The 15,831-nt window shown below is 40.3% G+C and overlaps 1 protein-coding gene across 9 annotated transcripts in view; it reads left to right on the plus strand.

Moving 5' to 3' along the window:
• The window catches only part of LOC123586297 (suppression of tumorigenicity 18 protein), a 257,980-nt gene that overhangs the window by 137,680 nt on the left and 104,469 nt on the right, over nucleotides 1-15,831 (plus strand). For 4 of the 9 annotated variants that reach the window (XM_045455341.1, XM_045455339.1, XM_045455336.1 and 1 more), the window contains exon 2: nucleotides 1,451-1,493. The gene's annotated coding sequence lies outside the window, so the exon portion shown is untranslated. Of the gene's footprint in view, nucleotides 1-1,447; nucleotides 1,494-10,859; nucleotides 10,962-15,831 lie in introns of those variants that run through there. The other 5 variants (XM_045455340.1, XM_045455337.1, XM_045455338.1 and 2 more) reach the window with 2 other exon arrangements.

Here is a 15,831-nt window from a genome sequence, read left to right on the forward strand (position 1 = left end):
CAAAGTGCAGTCCTGCAAGCATCTGGACCCTCATTAGAAATGCAGGACATCAGGGTGTCCGAATCAGGAGCCGCATTTTAGCAAGGTGTCCAGGTGATCCTAATGCATATTAAAATCTGACAGCCACTGATCTAAGGGTTAAAGCAGGAAACTTACCAGTGGGCGCGTATCCTCTATTCTGAGGCATTTTGGAGGCTGTCAAAATGGACCTCCATAGATACTTTACGTTTTATGTTGCCTCTCCGTTCCCTCTGGAATTAAAAAGGGGGAAGAGATGTGTGAGCCGCTTGGCTGCGGTGTTCACAAATACATAAAGGCACACTGTGTCTACATTATGAGATGGAGAACAGAACCATTATCTGGGTGGCAGAGCTATTATCTGTGTGATAAATCATATGTGTGTGTAAATGTATGTACATGCACACATGCCTGTATACATATCACGCGATGACCTAGAAATATTAGGTGAAGGCCTAGTTTTCAGGTCTAAAGTTCTCTGAAAATTCAATTTTCTCATTCACTTTTGATGTGCGGATAAATCTGTGTTTTCTGTCCTTTTGTTTTTGTTTCGCGTCTTTTTATTTACCTTTGACCTTCTAGGAATCTTTTCAGAAAGTCTTTTTACCAGTCAAGGAAGTTGCGAACTTTCAAGGCTCCGTCTCATCCCCATAGGGTCATTGTCACGATGCTAGGGAATATCCCTGAGACAAAACTACGCGTGGGGGTGACGAAGTTTGCCTCTTTCCAAGGATCTGGCCTTTTACACAGACCGCTGGTGAATCCAGTGGCCTGGGAGGACAAGAATAGTGGACCCAGAAAAATCTTACTTGTAAAAACATGTCTTTAGCGTGGAAAACGCATGAAAATTAAAGGAGTAAAAAAAAAGATCCTTTGAAGTCTTTGCACAACAAACACCCCCGTATGTAAATAGGACTGTCACTCGGTGTTTGTCCACAACTAGAGCTCCAGATGAACCAGTGTAGTGCGCGGTGACAGGAACAGCTGACTCATTAGCAGAGAGCAGTGAAAGGTAATTAACCCTGGGAAAAGTACAGCTGCCGTGCGGGCTGTTCCTTTCTGTAGGATCTGATTAGAAATTAGTGTTAAACCACTGATTCTTTTTTTTTTAAAGACTTTCACTCTCAGGTGTGTCCCTAGAAAAGGTTCTCAAATGTATTTATATACAAAAGAGCTCAAACCTAAAAAGCATTTTCTGAAAACAGCAGACACCTGTTTTTCTTGTCGAGAGGGCTTGTTCTTTTGAATGAATACTGTGTTTGATGATTCAAGATTGGTAGTATCCCCACCCATACTCTAATAGTCAGTATGTAAATCACTCAAAAGGATTGTTTTATATAGTTAATAAGCTGTAGATAATTGCCATTTAATTAAGTTTTCTCTCTCTTTTTTCTCTTTCCATTTTTCCTCTGTCGACGCTTCTCATCAGTAGCAATGGAAACTCTCCAGTTCAAATCCAATGAATATTAGGGAAGGTAAGTGAAGACTATTTAAAAATAAACTTTACCCTCAAAGAGAAGAGATTCCCAATTTTCACCAGCCTTCAAAAACTTGAGAAATTCAGGAACTTCGTTTTAGCGGACAACCAAAGATATTCTGTTTTGCTAATGTTGGTATCATCATGGTAATTTGTGTTATATTCATTTTTTTTGTAATATATTCATTATATTGGTGTTATATTCACTTACTCATCCTGATTGTGACTTCGCATGGCTCATATGAAGAGCGTTAAATCTTTAACACAGTCAGAACTCATGTATGTAGCTAAAAAACGTGGTAGACAGAATAATGCCCCCCCTCCCCCCGCCCGCAAAAGATGTCTGTGTCCCGGTTCCTGAACCCTGTGGATATGTTACGTTATGTGGTAGGAGGAGGGTGATGAAATGAAGAATTTAACGATGGTGAGATTATGCTGAATTATCCAGGTAGGCCCAATTAATCATATGTTCCATAAGAGAAGGGTAGGGGAATGAGTCAGGGAGATGCCACATAAGAAAAACTCAACTCAACCCACCAATGCTGGCTTTGGAGACAGAGGAACACAGCCATGAGCCAAGGAATTCAGCCACCTCTAGAAGCTGAAAACGGAACGGCTCTCAGTTTACAGCCAGCAAGGAAACAGGGACCTCAGTCCTGTAACAGCAAGGAACTGGAGTCTGCCAACCGCCCAAATGAGCAAGGAAATGAATTTTTTCCTGCAGCCTCCAGAAAGGAGTGCAGCCTGATTTGATTTGAGCCTAGTGAGACTGTACCAGACGGTGGGCCTGCAGAGCTGTAAGAGGACATACCTGCATTGTTTTAGGTCCATAGGGTTTTAGAAATTTGTTACAGCAGCAATAGAAAACTAATACAGAAGAGAAGCCAACCGAGAGATGGGATGCATTTTACAGCCGGCAATATAAATCCCGTGAAGAATTTCCTGTGTGTGAATGGAGAGGAGAAAGATCCCTCAAGAGGCTAAGACGGGTGGTCTTTAGGAACTGGAATATTCATTTCGTAGATCCTAATGACGGTTGCCATCAACTCTAAGATTTCTGTCTTCTGCTTTGCAACCCTCCTCCCCGCCATAGACACACACAAAAAGTCTTCACATGATACTTTTGTAAAACACGGTGCCTGTATCATTCAAAGTGCCAACGAGTGCCTAGCTTCGTTGGAATGGTCAGTGAGTCTGTGTTTAACTGAACAAAGGCAAAAGGAGTGGAAAGTCGGGGGACGGAAGGCCAGGTCCCTGCTGCAGAAGGAAAGCTGACTTGACAGTCCCAAAGTAGGCTGAGCCTAGTGCTTAGCAGGAGATGGTGATCATGGGGAGCCTGGTTCTACCCCCGGCTACCTGTGTGAGCGCTCGCTGGGTAGGGCAGTGCGTTCACCTGGTTTCCTTACGTCACGTGTAAAATGGACAACACCGCCTCAGAGGCACATCATGCCGACTGAGGAAGAAGGTGAGTGAGTACTTACCCTAGTGCCTGTCACGTGATAAGAGTTCAGGGAGGGTGAGCTAAATTTATTTAGAAACACTGTGTCACTTTACTATTTTGATTAAAAAAAAAAAAGTAGATGGGGTGCCTGGGTGGCTCAGTCGGTTGAGCGTCCAACTTCTGCTCAGGTCATGATCTCGCAGTTTGTGGGTTCGAGCCCCGCGTCGGACTCTGTGCTGACAGCTCAGAGCCTGGAGCCTGCTTTGGATTCTGTCTCTCCCTCTCTTTCTCTGCCCCTCCCCTGCTCATGCTCTGCCTGTCTCTGTCTCAACAATAAACATTAAAAAAAACCTTTTTTTTTTTTTTTAAAAGTAGATTACTTTTGTCTTTCCTCATGGCTAATGCCATTTTCTCTCCAACACAAAAGTGATCAGGTTGGAGTGTATGGGGAGACGTTGCTTCAAATAAAATGTTTGAGCGCTTAATAGTCAGGTTTTTCTGTCACATGGTGAATAAGAAAAGTGAGGAATAAAAACCGGAAACTGGAAATAGTTTACAAAAATTAGAGATCTTCCTAGATTGTTTTCTTGACAAATTTGGAAAAATAAGACTATCTTCTAATTTTACCTTTGGCTTTTATTCCCATAAGAGGGGAGGGTCCTAAGAGGGTCAATTTAAATCACAAACTATAACTTTTCATATAAATTAGATAAAAGTAGACATTGGGGAAACCTGACCATAAATTCTGTTACATTTCATGCCTTCTCTTGTTTGAAATTTTTGGGAGCTGACATTTTCAACATGAGGGAAGACAAAATTAGAAAATCTCCTTAGCTGGGAGAGCAATCAGAAAAAATCTAGAGAGTTCCGGATGCTTTGTGTCTGGGATGTTTTGTATTCAAATACAATTAATGAAGAATTATCTCAAGCATCTGAAGAATATTCTTTTTGATTTAACTCAGTAATCGTCTACTGAGTACCTACGCTGGCCGCAGCATTATGTTGCAATGAAAGGTCAACAGGACACAGCCTCTCGCTTCCATGAGCTTATACTGACGCAGAGAAGGTCAGAGGGACATGAGTGAGATAATATTAGACCCAACGGACAAATCAAGATGAAGGTGCCATCAAAACACTATTGGGATGCAGAATTCTGTGAGATGCTGTCACTCGATCCACTACACGAGCGACAAATCCCTTTTTTGCAGACAGATTTTATAGTTCTGACACTAAAGGGGACAGTTCCTTTGAAAGTTACAGGTGAAATGAACAGATTCTAAACATTTAATTGTAGCTATTTAATTTTGACCGTTTAGGTAGCTATTTAATTTTGACCGTTTAGTCTTCTTTGACCCTTGTGTAACTATATAAAGTTATGGCTGTAATACGTTGTTTAACCAGGCCAAGTACAATATCAACTATTTGTATCTTTTCAATTGGCCTTTGGGGACATTTATTTATTTTAGTCAAAGTTCTCTGAATCTCTCTAGGGATGAATTCTTCAGGAAACATCATTTTCGAGAAGCTTATCCAGTTTGGTCCCATTGTGCCCTCTGCCTCCCTCCATAATCATGCTTTCCACATCTCACTGGAATCCTCAATTTGCTTGTTTGTACTCGTGAGGACAGGAGTTGTGCTTTATCTGTCTCTTCATGCTGACTGTTGCGTATGGGGCAATCCATCGGTTGGTGCTCAAGAATTGTGTATTAAGCCAATAATAAGTAAATTTTTCCAGGAGAAGTATATGTATATTAAAAGGATCTGTATTCAACTAAACACTGCACTGAGAATAAGACCCAAGGATCATTCTTCAAAAATCCAGTGCCCCACAGGCCTCAACAATTGAGGGTCATGTCACTTGCTCTCTCTATAGATTTCAGTAGGTTTTCCCATTCCATATTTCATAGTCAGATAATAAAGATAAATGACTCTATCCTTTTCATTTAAATGTACAGAATGTGGTGAAGATATTAGTGACAAATAGTTACTGTTGGGAAAAACTGCAGACTTGTGGGGAAAAATTCTTTAAAAATCTCTTAAAAATGGATCAGGAAAATGGAACATGTCTAAGCATTATTATAGAGCATAGGGTATAGCAATCTATGTAATCAAATAGATTAAGCAGAGAAAATTCCCTTTCCATAACATAAAGGGAATTTTTGAATCAACAAGTGCCCTTTGAACTTTATTAAAAATGTTTTGACATTGTAAGGTTGTTTAGTGTGGACTCACCCAAAATAGCACCTTTAGTTGCAACACAAGCCTTGAAGTTAAGTGGTTAGTTTAATAAAACAGAGTTTCCATAGTTACCACAGGAGAACAGAGGATAACTTTTATTTCTTTGGCAGTCAGGAAGGAGCTTTAGAAAAAAGATTACGCAAACAGATCCAAGCAGGTTCATTATGTGGGGTTCACACCTGATTGGCTTTTTAAAAGAGGAAACTCTTGATGTAACAGGAAATTAAAGTTTTTGCCACTAAAATTAAGAAATGTGAACACCCCTTTGGGCACTTGCAACCTGATTTTGAGTCAGAAGGAAAGCTAGTTTAATAAGATATCTCCAAAAGCTAGTTTAATAAGATATCTCCATATCATCATCCAGATAAGAGATGCAGTTTTGCTCACAGCGTTACACTAATAACCCATACCACAAACAAGTGGTTAAAAAAGCCCCTCTAGAAGACAGCGATGCCTTGTTCTACATGACAGATCAGACAACCGTGGGGCGAACATTTTGTTGAAAGGCCCGATGGAGGGCAGGTGGACGTCCGTGCTGGCGAAGATGCCTCCCTTGCCAGCTTCATTGTTTTCTCAGCTTCGCCTTGAGATGCGCTGTCTCCTAGAGCTGACGGAGGTCGCTTTCCGTGTTGTCCTCCGCTGTGTCTCAGCCGAGGAGTTCTTCCCGGTTGACTGTTGAGAAACAAAATGATGTGGTTCCACGGATCTCACCTTCAGCTCCTGAGCCTTTAAAGCAGCAGTGATTAACAGGACTTTTACAAAGTTTCTGTGTAGTTACAAGGACAGTTTCAATCTTCTGTCATTTTTTTGCATTAGCTATGATTATGCTTTTACCACAAAAATGCATTTGTTTTAAAGGTAACAATACAGACTAGGAGAATAGCTTATGTTTCATCTATATTTATCAGCACTCACTGTACATTTGTGTCTTCATTACCAGGAAATATTAAGGGACATTGTGCCATCTATTCCTGTTTACAGTTTATTATGCAGAGATAGGAAACACTTAGCATGTAAAATGAATGTAGAAATTATTCCTGGATAGAAACACGGACATTTCCCACTCGTTGGCCCTTTCTCCTCCATCACCGGATCAGAGTGTAATTGTCAGTAATCAGGCCTGCTTGCTGCTGATAAAACCACTCTGAATGCTAGCAGCCTTCTTTGTGTGATGACTCAATTATTCCAGAAGTGCCTCATCAAATCTGCCCCATCAGCTGGGCTAATAAATAAGGAGAAGAAACTGGCCCCCCAAAGCAAATTATAAATCCATTTGCATTAACCATTTCGCTGGTCCATGATCTAGGCAGAAATAAGCATGGCAGATTGTGTTAAGCTTATTTGAATATGTTTATAATGTTTACAGCATGCAACTTTTTTTTTTTTCCCACAAGGTGTTGGAATTATCAGTCATGAATGGCATCTAAATGCAGTTATGTTAATTGCAGCAAGGCTTTAAGTATCTTTGAGGGCTATTTTGTTACTTAAATCAGGTGAGAGTGAAATCTTCTTGCCGGGAGAAATATGGGTTTTGCACAAGTTATTGGCATGGCTTTCCAGTTTAAGGAGAAAAGGCTTGTGTTTCATTTTTGCAGGTACTGGAAGGACAAATACAAATACTATAATGACTGCTAGTACAAGTACAATTACTTTATATCTATCACAGTGGAAACCAGAAGTGATTTTGATGCTCTGTATGACTTCAGCAATTTGCAAAGCAAAAATTGCATTTTCTGGGAGGAGATCAGAGTTGCCATAGCACTCCTTGGACTTAAAATTCCTTGAAAGATTCTAGAGGGCAGAGATATCAAAAAGCCAGGAAAACCAGTAAAAATCAGTTAAATCCATTCATGGAAATGTTGTACATTGGCAGATCTTATTTTTATTCTTTTAAAATGACAAACTACGCTGAGTGACAAGAAGGCTTTTTTAATAGTTGAACTTCAGTAATCCGTCAGGGAAGGAAAAAATGTTCAAAATGGATCACGAAAGGCAATTTGGTTGCTAATATCAAAGAATTAGTCTTGCTGAATACGTAAGGATTTAAAATCCAGACGTTCTCCCTAAAAGTGAGTGATACCGTTGACCCACTTTGGAGTGGGGGCTGGTCCCTCTGCAGAGTAGCTCCCCATTTGCTGAAGCTCTTTCCGCCACCCCTACTATGATCCGGAGCTGAATAGGGGTTGATGGTAAAAGGAAAGCTGGTGGCCAGTAAACAGTATTTATCTTTGCCTAAAACAACTTAGACGAAACTCACTGCCCCTCTTCATTTGCTCCAGCCAGTGAAGCATATCCTCTAATCTCAACCTAGAGAGCTAAACAGAAAGAAGTCGCCTTTGATGGCGTGAGTGTACGGTGGCGATAGGCTGACATAATTTTGGGGTATTGATTTGGAAATATATAATCTGTGACTATGATGGAAAAGCCAGTTGTATAGCTCATTGGTTAGACATTCCAAAATAAGGGCTTTGGAGTTTCATTAGATATTTAATGAGGCTACATGGCGAATGGGAAAACAAGGAATTTGTCTAGGGAACCATATCATTCAGATTTCTACAGAATTTGACGCTAAGTTAAATTATCATGCTGATTCATATAAACATACACCTGGAAACTTAGGACTGTGAAGGATATTTGCCTTAGGGTTCAAAAAAAATGAACTGAGCCAGGATACCCTCCCTCCCCCCCCCCCCACTTTCTCATCATTCCCCCTAATGAACAATCGGTAAAGACTTGAATCTTTGAAAAGCGATTTAGGAGATTAAAGCTATTAGAAGTTGTGCAGACACGGCCTCAAATGATGGCAGTGCTGAGGTGAATATGCTGGCATCCTTCTGGTTTTATTTGACTCCTGGAGAGACTAAGAGTGGTCTGTCTCTGCAGCTTATATTAACATTCCAAACTTCCGAGAGGACCCGGCCGTGCGTTTCCACCCCGAGTGAAGTACAGCGGTCTGGTTCCATCAGGCAGCAAATTCCAAACAGAAAGGGGAGGCGGTGGTGAGCTCCTATTACATTAGTTAGTACTTGTAGGGCTACAAGTGTAATAGGCCTTTCATATTAAATCTATTGGCCCTGCCATCAGATTTTTCACTTTAGTTGGGAGTTTTTGTGGGTGTGTGTGTTTTTTTTAATATTACGTGTCTTTTGTTGTTGTTGTTGTTTTTAACCATAAGCCAACGTGTGGTTCTCTGCTTAAGGATACAGTGGGCATATACCTCGTATTACTTTAGGTCATTCACTCCCTCACTCCCCCCACCCCGACCACCTTTAAAATATAATCTGATATACCCTTTGAAAAAAAAACCACACAGCAGATCCATTCTATCGTATGGTTGGTTGAAGGGACCGTCTTTTTCAGAAGCAAGTATTCACCCATGAAGCAGCTGTAAAGAACTAAGAGGCCCTAATTATTGGCATATAGTGAAGCAGACAAATGAAATACTTTGTGATGACTCCATTTAACAAGTAAAGCCACGTCTTAATTAGAGAGCACATTTAAGGACTCTGTAGCCCATTAGGCTACGAACCCTTTGGTGGTTGGCATGTAGTTTCACCTTTTAAGATTGGGTTTCGTAAACATCTGAGCTTTAATGGAAAAGTGTTCATCCTGGTAGGGGGATAGAACTAACTGTGTTGCGAGTCGTGGGAAGTTGGTCAAGATGCCAGGCCTTAAGTTCACTGTTCCAGAATGGCTATTTCCTATGAATATATGAGTTAGTCCTCAAGTTTTAAGAGCAGCGAAAGAGATTGAAGTATGGCAATTGATAAAAACGTTTATGGTTTTTGAATAAGGTATCTCCTTGATGTAACGATAGGACACTCTTAAGGAACAGAAGGAACCGATTTCAGTGGAAGATTCCTTTTGGCATCAGCCACCAGTGTGTTTCTATGAGCGGGTGGGTGGAGTTATGAATGATAGGCACGTGCGCTGGGGAGCCTCTGAAAGGCTCGAATTTCCCATTTGTATTTGGGCGTACCTGGACTTCTCCAGCCCTTTTGTGTCAAATCGTATTCCGAAACTTCTATTTTGTTGGTGCCCTCCGTGCACTTCTCCAAGTCGATCTCAGCTGTGCTGCCTTAACTCTCCTCCCCAGGGAGGGGAGAGACAGCAGATGGGGTTAGGGCAGAGGGCTGATGCATCTGACAGCAAACGGCCGGGTTGTTGAGTGGAAGCTGCGAGCGTCAGGAAGCTACTTTTCCCCTGAGAACCAACTAACCACTGAAGAAAGTTGAAAATGAGCCCTTTGAGAAACGCTATTAAAAGTAGTAAAAAATTGCAATTGTGCAGATGATGTGCTGCTGTGTGCTTATTCGGATGCTAATGAGTTTGACATTAGGGAACTCACAGGGTTTACAGCTACTCCCTTATGTGATTCAGTTCTTTATTGGCAATCTTTGAGAAAATAAATGGAAAATGTATTGCTAATAAATACATAACACGATAGGGTATTAGACAAAAAGCCATTACTTTCAGGATTTAGAAAGAGCTTTGCTCACCAGTGTGACTGTTTTCCAGGATCTTTTGTTTTAGGTTAGAGTATGGCAAACAAAAGGGAATAGGCAGGTGGAAAGCTTCGGGACTCTTTCTGAAGTGAGAGTGAGGTAGAGGAAGCCAAACGCATTTCCAGAGAAAGCCCCCCTCCCTTTTATCCCCCTCGGTGGCCATCGAAAACAAACTAAGAATTCCCAAGCCCCTGTGCCACTTTTCAATTCTTACATCATGTGCAGTAATCTGCTCTATCACTTGAGAGAGTTTTATACCTATTTTTCCCCAGGAACTACGGTTGCTGACTTGCGTTGAAGAAGCATCTGCTTAATGTCTGGTCAAAGCTTACAAGTGATCCAGAAATCTATGGTTAACAAGCCAAGTGCTTCACAATCTACTGCAAAGGGGGAAATACAGGAAGATAGAAATCTTCTGCAAGGAAGGTTGGTGGCTTGTGTTTGACACAATAGCAGAACTGCCGGATATAAACTCTTTAGATGCGCATTGATATACGTGCTATTTGTATAAATAGCCCCTCTCTAGGAGGCTGAGTGCGCTATGCTGAACTTCAGAGTTTCCTCTCAAGGGCCAAGTGCCTAAAGACAGATTCTGTTCCCAGCCCTGAGACCAAATAGAGGAGAAGCAGCTCTGCGTTCTATGGGTGCAAAGTAAACCAACGGCAAATTGTTTCTAAGGAAAGCGGGTTGGAATATTGGCAAATAGCATGATTACGACAGCCTCATTAAAGAGAGCTCTAAACAGCAAAAGGATGAATTTTGAATCTGTCTTTTGTGACTTCTTGAGTATAGTACTTTCCAAATCTTGCCTGAACTTTTTTTTTGGTGGTTAAAAGTAAAAATACCAGTAATAATAGAGAGTTCCTTTTACCCAATTTGTCTATAAATTGAAGACGATATATATATATATGTGTGTGTGTGTGTGTATATATATATATATATATGTCAGTAATAGAAACAAAAATGAATTTGGCTACCTTTAAAACCGTAAGAATCTTTTTCTGATTGATATTGTAGCATAAATTTTTCTTTCTGTTTAGAGTTAGAGCCCAAGCAAATTACAGGTAAAAGTGTCACTGTGTTGCCCATTGTCCACTTCAGGGTTTACAGCTGGTCTTCTGTTTCATTTGTCCTCTCTGCTGTGCCTCCTTTCTTTTCTTTTTTTTTTTTCCTCAATAGAATGAATTTAAGGACTTCTCACTAAAGTGGACAAACACATTTAGTCACTTTGACAAAGCAGGGCAAACTGAGTTGGCATACAAGTTACCTGAGAAGAAGAGAGGTAAGGCAACATTTTTTTTTTTAATTAAAAGGAGAATATGTCGAAATAAAATGCAGCCAATCAAAGCATTTATATAAAAGCTCTCCTTTATAACAGCACTTTGTGGATTTGCTTTGAAAGGAATTTGTTAGCGCTGAATTTGGAACTGGCCTTTTTGTCAGAAGCATGATTGCTTTAATATTTAAAAGTATGAAACAGGTGAAGTCCTTTGAGCCTACAAATGCTTTTGCATATCGATTGGTATATATTATCTGTTCATACCTGTTTGCCTTTAAAGAAGAGTTCAGCATTAAAATAGTCTTAAAAGTCCATTTAAATTCATTTGTATAGAAATTAGTTCACTTAAGGATTAAGAATAAACAAGTGAGATATTTTAAAAGCACTGTGGGTGACTTCTACAGTTAATGCCTACAAACACTGGGAAGTAAGGACTTGAGTTGACCTTGGGAAAAACCTATTTAAAATAACTTATCCCTATACGAAGGAGCTTGTCTTCTGACAATTACGTATTTGGTGCACAGGCAGCTCAATACATCAGCAAGAAAAACAATTTTTAAGGCCCTTTTAGGGTGTTACTTACCCTGAGCTATCTTTAAACAGAGCCTATTAAAAACAATACCAAAAAAAAAAGTCTCCTAAAACATAAAGCTGGCGATTGCCCCCTTATGTCACAAAGCTGTGACTCAGAGGCCATGGTACAGCGACTAATAGAAATCCTTGGCACACGTTGGCTACCTAAGGGAATAATAGAACTATTTGCTGGAGTCGTTTGGCAAAAGGACACAAACATATGGCTTTGGTTTATATTCCGCTTTGCCAGTTGTGCGAAGTTACAGGATGAAGTCTACAATAGCAGTGACAACTCAGAAATGAGAAATGAGGCTCAGAATAGATCAACTTCCTTATAAAGCTCCCCAAGCTTGTCTCTGCTCTAAGGTTGCTTCCATTGCAGGGAGTTTCTGAGTGAGTCTGGAAATCCCTGTGAGAATCACTTCCTCTAGGGGGAATGTGGTGCCGTTGGCCCTCAGAAAGCGCAATGTTGCAGAGCACAGGACTTGATCTGACCGAGGACTGAGGGTGCTGCTTCCTGAGGTGTGGCGGTTGTCGGGTGGGAAGGATTAGGGCAGAGAGACAAGAGATGAATCCTCAATCTAAAGAGGACACATCATTTGGGGCACCTGGGTGGCTCAGTCAGTTGAGATTCCGACTTCAGCTCAGGTCATGATCTCACATTCTGTGAGTTTGAGCCCCGCGTCGGGCTCTGTGCTGACACCTCGGAGCCTGGAGCCTGCTTTGGATTCTGTGTCTCCCTCTGTCTCTGCTCCTCCCACACCCGTGCTCTCTCTCTCTCTCTCTCTCTCGCTCTCGCTCTCTCTCTCTCTCTCTCAAAAAGAAATAAACATTAAATTTTTTTTTTTTTAATTTTTAAAGGGAACACATCATTCAATTCTTTAGCTTTCTTACAGGATCAAAGACTGTATCACAAGAGACATAGAGGTAGGAACAGAGAGTTGGAATCAGGGATAATTGTGCCCTAATAAAGGAGCCAGAAGATTTTCATTGTGTTTAGAATAAGGGATTTAGAGAAGGTCGTGAAAATTATTAACATGACAGCTTGAATGATGTAAAGAAGTTTTTTATTAGTTTACATTTTTTAAAAAGTTTATTACTCTTTTAATACCCTTTCTGAGTAATTGAGAAACATATGGAAAGAAAATCAGAAAAGTAAAAAGAGGGTCCAAAGAGAGACAACAAATACTGGAACATTCCATCTCAGTATTCCTCTCAACAAGTAAACTATTCTTTTAGTATCACAATTCACGTTCCCCGTCCTTTCCCTGTGTAACAGGGAGACAGCTTTTGCTGCCGTTTTGGGCTGATCCAAACCTGTATTTAAAAGAAAATGATGCCAGGATCAGAAAAAGAAAGGGCACTCCGTGTAAGGTTCTTTGTTCTTCAATCTGGCCAAATTGCATCCTAAGATACTGGCATCCTCCGGTTGTTTCGTTTTCTGGGGTTCGCCTTTTCCAACTTCCTGAGTTTCTCTTTGTTGATTTTTTTTTTTTTTTAAAAATGATTTTTGTAAAGGAAGCATCCACTGAGGATAAAAGGCTCCTCATAGAGAGGACCCCAGGACCTCTGCTCGGCAGCCACAGAGCTTCCTCTCTCCACTGCCACGTGTTCCCCGGGACTGAAACGACATGTAACACAAGTCATGTGGCACGAGCTACAAAAATGCATGGCCAGTCCAAAGCCCTGAGGAGGGCAACACAATGAAATCTTGTTAAAAGTGAAAATTATTGCAAGTTGAGTGTATGTGGAGGACTTCTCAAATTAAAGGTAGCTACCGTCAGAGATTATGTGTATTTAGACAGTATTAAGATTAATTAAATCAAGATGTATGCTCAGAACGTTATGATCACTATCGCTTTTTCTGTTAATATTAAGAAATTCGTGACTACTTATAAATATAAATATGTGTGTGTGTATAGAGAGAGAGAGGATGTCTGTCTACAGTGCTGTTGAAAGAAAAAATAAAACTTCAACATCACCAAGAGATATTTTTTTAAGAAGTGATTACATATTGACTTGAAAAGAAATTTTTTTACCATTATGTTAAAATGAGATTTTGAGTGAACAATAAAAATCAAAGGGAAGTAAATCTCCTCACATACCAGTACTTTGTGTGAATGAAAGCAAAATTGAGTTTACGAATTCTGTGTCCTGCTCCTTTTCTCAAAGTAGTTTCAGATCAAGAAAAATAAATGGCAAAGCTTACCTTTAATATTTTATATCTATTGAGAAATAGATTGTCAGAGCGAGGAGGAATGTGGCATAGGCACCTGAGAAAATATCTTGTCTTGTTCCCATCCATAAACAATGAAATGAGATAGACAAAGGTTCTAAGAAACCTCCAGAAGAACAGCTTTTCAGAAAATCAAATCTCTGTTTTGAGAAAGGAAGTGATTCATTAAGTGTTGCCAAATTCATTGGAGCCTTGTCAATAGCATTTGGGACTTAAGCAGTAAAAATGATCAAGTCTTCTTTTCCAACAGGAAAAAAAAAAAAAATGTTCCCAGAGAGAAATGTAGTTTCCCAGATCATAGCAGGAGTTAGTTAGGTCAGTCTTCCCTATAGCCCTGGGAAAAGTTTATAGGAGGGGAATTCTATCCCCACCCCCATCCTGGTCTCAACGCACGCCCTGAGGCAGAAACTTCTTCTTACCTTTAAGGAGCCATTCCCAGAAGGAGGTACACACTGAATCTGAGGTTTGATTTTACCAAAATTAAGTCTGCTTATTGGGAATGTATTAAAATCCATGAGAGTATTCCATATAAAGAATACTTAGAAATTTCCACTCCCATTTATAAGGTTTTGGAAAACAAAGACTTACCTTCAGATTGAGATCTGTCAGGAGAGCGAGCCACCTCATGAATGTTAAAACCTTCAGCCCCTAAAAAGAAAGCACATTGCTTTAGGTTTCTGATGTCCTTATTCCCCAATGAGCTATCAGACAGGACTAGGCACGGAACTTAGTAACTTTTATTATTTTTCGGTTGTGAAGCGGAGAAAGAAGGTGAAATATATATTATGGCCTCCGTCCATTTCACTCCTACCACTTGGCCCACAAGTTAAATTTGAAAACTTAGCTTAGTTACCAGTCTTTAGAATGTTTACATAGGATGTATATGCTACACCGTCAAGAGGACAATTGTGCCACAAAATACAATTATGGGGCTAGCATTCCGAGCATAATCAAGCAGAGGTCCATGAATATTTATGCATTCCTTCCAATGACTGTAATGGGGAGGTGGCTGCATGGAGTGGTTGCAGACCAGGCGGGTCCAAGGGGATAGCTGAACTGCAAAATGGAAATAGTCTTAAAGCTGTTATAAAGAAGATTACATTGAAGTAGGTTTCTGAAACTTTTCTGCTTACCTTGGGGCACTCTTTGCAACCTGCGTTTCAGTTTCGATTAAGAGACTCATGGAGTTCAATCTTCACTTGCCTTTTTGGGGGAGATTTTTCAGAGTGGTTGGGGAGAGCTCATAGCACCTGTGTGGCAGGAGACTGTTAGAGTTATGTTGACTCACTACTCACCCACTGGAGTAGCTTCCTCAGAAATAGTTGGTGGTTTTCGTCATTTGAACTCTCCTTGCTACTGACCTCTCTTAATCGAGTTACTCCTGTAGCCCATGGAGGGGAGTTTGCATGAGTTGAGCCAATTTATATGCAACAGAGATACTCGTGGAGGAGGAGGATTTCACAACGCAATGCTCACCATCCTGAGTAAACCAAGCCATTTTAATCCCAGGCAGTGCCACATCTGTCATAAATTCATGTGGTTTTAAAAGAAGGGAAAGCTACAGGCAAAAAAAAAAAAAAAAAAAAAAAAAATCACCTCTGTTTTATCGTTGTTTCCTCTCATCATGCGGTTTTCAAATATTCCTAACGATGGACCGTTTTATTTAGACGAAAGTGACTGCTGCTTAGCAAAAGCAGTGGACACTTTTTTGTTTGCTAATTTAAAAAAACAGTTCAGTGATTGGTGTGGTGTTTATTATGAAATGATGACAAAAGGGTACTGGTGGTTTTAATAGTTTTAGCTTACGAGAGCTGTCGTTAATTTTGTCTGTAGTGTTGCAGGTGAAAAAATGCACAATGGATAAATAGTCTATATTGGTTTAACTGAACATAATATATAGTATGTTCTGGAGTTGTTTGTCTCAATAGACTCTAGTAATCAAAAGTAATGAACCTATTATGTGCAGGACCTTGGAGAGCGTCGAATGGCAGTAAAAGTGTGGCACATAAAAGGTTTATTAAAGGAAATTAAAGTCCATCATTGCCACACCTGCTCCCCTATTAT

This window comes from Leopardus geoffroyi, chromosome C3, assembly GCF_018350155.1.
Source record: "Leopardus geoffroyi isolate Oge1 chromosome C3, O.geoffroyi_Oge1_pat1.0, whole genome shotgun sequence".
NCBI lineage: Eukaryota > Metazoa > Chordata > Mammalia > Carnivora > Felidae > Leopardus > Leopardus geoffroyi.